The sequence below is a fragment of the Alligator sinensis genome, unplaced genomic scaffold (assembly GCF_000455745.1).
Source record: "Alligator sinensis unplaced genomic scaffold, ASM45574v1 scaffold839_1, whole genome shotgun sequence".
Lineage (NCBI taxonomy): Eukaryota > Metazoa > Chordata > Crocodylia > Alligatoridae > Alligator > Alligator sinensis.
In genome coordinates this window covers 3874618-3878043 of record NW_005841885.1, presented here as the reverse complement: position 1 = coordinate 3878043, position 3426 = coordinate 3874618, and positions in this window count along the sequence as shown.

Below are 3426 nucleotides of genomic sequence, written 5' to 3'. Positions count from 1 at the left end.
CTGCCATTCATTTGGTCCACGAGGCCAAAAGATCTAGGTCTTTGTCAGGGATGGATTAACGCATAGGCAAACTAAACACATGTCTAGGGCCCTGAGCTGCATGGGGGCCTGGTCCTTCCCTCTGCAGCAGTGCAAATGGCCCTGTCTGCCTCCCTTCCCTTCCCTTCCTCTCTTCTGGCCTCACTGCCATAGCAGCTGCTTCCTAGCAGAGGCTCCAAGCCCTGCTCTCCGCAGGCGGCAGTGCCAGGGTGGGCAGGGGGGTCTCCAGGGCCAATGAGTTTGTTTGCTTAGGGCCCACTAAAAGGTTAAACCAGCTAGGGTCTTTGTACCATGCTCTACACCGTGGAACTCGACATTTAACTGTGTGGTTAACAAAAGCATTTTCCATTGAACGTTTGGACATCACTTCAACTCCCTGTGTAAAGTAACTGCTATCAGCTTCTTTCTTTTCCCTGAGGATTGCAATATAATGAAGAACAAGTAATATTCTTCATCAGTCCAAAGTTCCTAAATAATTCAGAATGCTCTCATTTCTTTGTGACTTTTTTTGTTTGCTTTGTTCTAATCCGCCTATTAAAATAGTTTGGGGACACTAGGAGCCAATAGCTAGTCCAGCCCTGGGGGAGCTAGTTGCTTAGGGTGGGGGACAAAGCTTCAAGCCTACTTTCTCATTACCCAATTCAGAACTAGGAATTGAACTTCAGTTTCCCACATTCTGGGGAGCACCACACTGGGTTGTGTGCGTATGCATGTCTCCATTTCTCTGCACAAAAACCCCTGCAGTTTTCACAGGACAGGAAACTTGTTTCCTGCTCAACTCTACTGTCAGTGCAAAAAGAAATACAGGCACAAGATGCAGATCCAGGAGTTCAGCCTCTTCTCACCAGTCACCCTTTCTATCTGAGCAGTTTCAGGACTGATACCCAAAATATGTAGTATCTCTTCAGTGATTCTAATTAGAAAATGCAGTATGGGGTAAATTAGCAAACCTGTTAACTACTGTCCTCATATACCAAAGTGACCGCATAATTTAAAATCCCAGAACTATTGTCAGAACTGCTTAAAAAAAATTCACTCCAGAATGGTAAAGGACGGAAAAATAATTCCTGTCTGTTTCCTGTGATCTGAAGGTGATCATTGAGAGTATCCATAAAATTGAGGCAATTTCAGAATGCACGTAATTTAAATATCAATGTTATATTCATGTTCCTTCTGTAAAGTGAGAGATGCTTCTGAGAACAGCTTATTTCTTATGCATTTTCTTTCTTTGAATTTCCTCATCTGCTTTCTGATGAATTCCCTTCATGCCCTGAAAACATCTACTGCTTACCCTTGAGTCTTCCAGCAATGATAATGATAATAATAATAATAATAACAAAAAGTCAGATCTGACTTGAGAAATCCAGGTACTTGTGTACTCAGCATTCTCATTCTTTCCAGACAGGAACAAAATAAAGGAGTGGTGTAAAATCCTTTCCTTGATTAATATTGACTCGTAGCCTAATCCTGCATAGACTGATCTGAAGTTAAGAAACAATTCCAGCTGGATGTTGAGAGAATAGTTAATTAAAATGATTGGAGAGTTTTTCAGATATTCTTATGAGGCCATTCATTGGAAAGTAGTCAAGGATCCGGGGTTTTGTCTTGCTGAATAATTTCGGATTGTTAAAGCAGGCCTGCCTCTCTGTCTGTTTATTTAAATGTGCTTGTTTCACTGGAAGTGTTACTGGCTTCAGGTCACAAGTATTGTAAAGAACATTTCAATAGATAAATCTTTTGAAGTCCACAATGTCATCTACAACTTTTTGCCCTTAGGTCATGAGATCAAATCCCCCCAAAAGTCAGGAGTGACAGAATAGCGTTTCGATGTGAAGGCTGGTTGGTAGCGTATGTAAAGCACGTTGATTGTGGCAGTCCAGCGTCAGCAGGCAAGGCTAATGTACACACATGTGATGTATTGTTACACTATAGATTAAATTATGCTGTAGCTCAATGAGAAATTGGGGGTTACATCTACTGTGGAGAAGCGGAGAGCCTGAGGCCAGGATTTTTCAAAGATGGATTTTGAAGCCAGGCACTAAAGCCATACACTTAGGCACTTCTGTTCATTTTAAGTACCTCAGTATTTAGAAGGACTGAGCATTTTCAAATCTCATGGAAGTCAGTGGGAGCTACAACTCCTTTAAAAACCACGTGGCTCATCCTCAGCTTATGTATATTGTCATAGCTTCATTAAGTCAACAGAGCTAAGCTAAATACAGCCGAGGATCTGTCCTACCACCACTTTTACTTTGGTGACTACTAGGACTGTGCGAAGCTTCAGTCCCTGATTTGATTCGGTGGAGATTCGGCCACTGAATCAGGAGACCCTTTAATCTCTCCGAAATGAATCGGAACCTTTCAAATCGATTCGGAGAGATTTGGAAAGATTCAGCGATTCGCACGTAGACACAGCTTTAAATGTTTTTTCTACGTGCCTCGACGTTCCAGGTGGCTCGTGAACGCTGCGGTGCTGGGGCGCACGGAGTGTCCCACAGGAGCACGGGGGGCTCCCCAGCACTCTTGGCAGCAGACCTGGAAGTGGACGAGAAGCACTTCTGGTCCACTTCCAGGTCCACTGGAGAGCATGCTGGGGGGGCCCCCCTGCACCCCTCCAGCTTGGTGACTGGTGCCTCCTGGGTCTGGGGGGGCACCCGGTATCCCCCTGTGTCCAATTGCTGAGCCGGGGGGGGAGGGGGGCAGTGCACTCCCCGGAGGACCCAGAAGTGCTTCCAGATCACTTCCAGGTTCACCTCTGAGCATGCGAGGGGCCCCCCCGCTTTCCTATGGGATGCTCCATGCACCCCAGCATCGCAGCATCCACGAGCTGCCTGCTACCTCAAGGTATGTAGAAAAAACATTTAAAGCTGTGTCTATGTCCGAATCACTGATTCTCTGAATCAGCATCGAATCTTCAGATTTGTCTGAATCGAATCGGGGACAGTGATCCAAATCAACAAATCAAATCACTGTCCCCAATTCAGACCAAATCTGAATCGAATATGGCCCATTTTGCACACCCCTAGTTGACTACCTATTGATGTTTAGAGCTCTACTTTACACACTTTTAAGGGTTTGAAAATGTTGCCTTTGCCTTCTGGCTTGTCAGTCCAACACCTTTTGCTGACCTTTCACTGACACAAAATTGTCTGAAGAGAATTGTTGAGATCCTTTTGCAGCTGAAGGAAAAGTTCACTCTTCAGAAATAATCAGTCTTCAGAGGCAGTCCTGGGGAGGGCTTGTCCTTGTGTGTTTTGCTGCTATATATGGGTAGACCAAATTTGGATCCTGCATTCCAGCCTTCCCTTCCCCATCCTGCACAGCTGGGTCTTTGGGGAGGGGGTCGGGGAGGAGGTCTGTTGTACGCCCCCCCCCCCCCCCCCACCC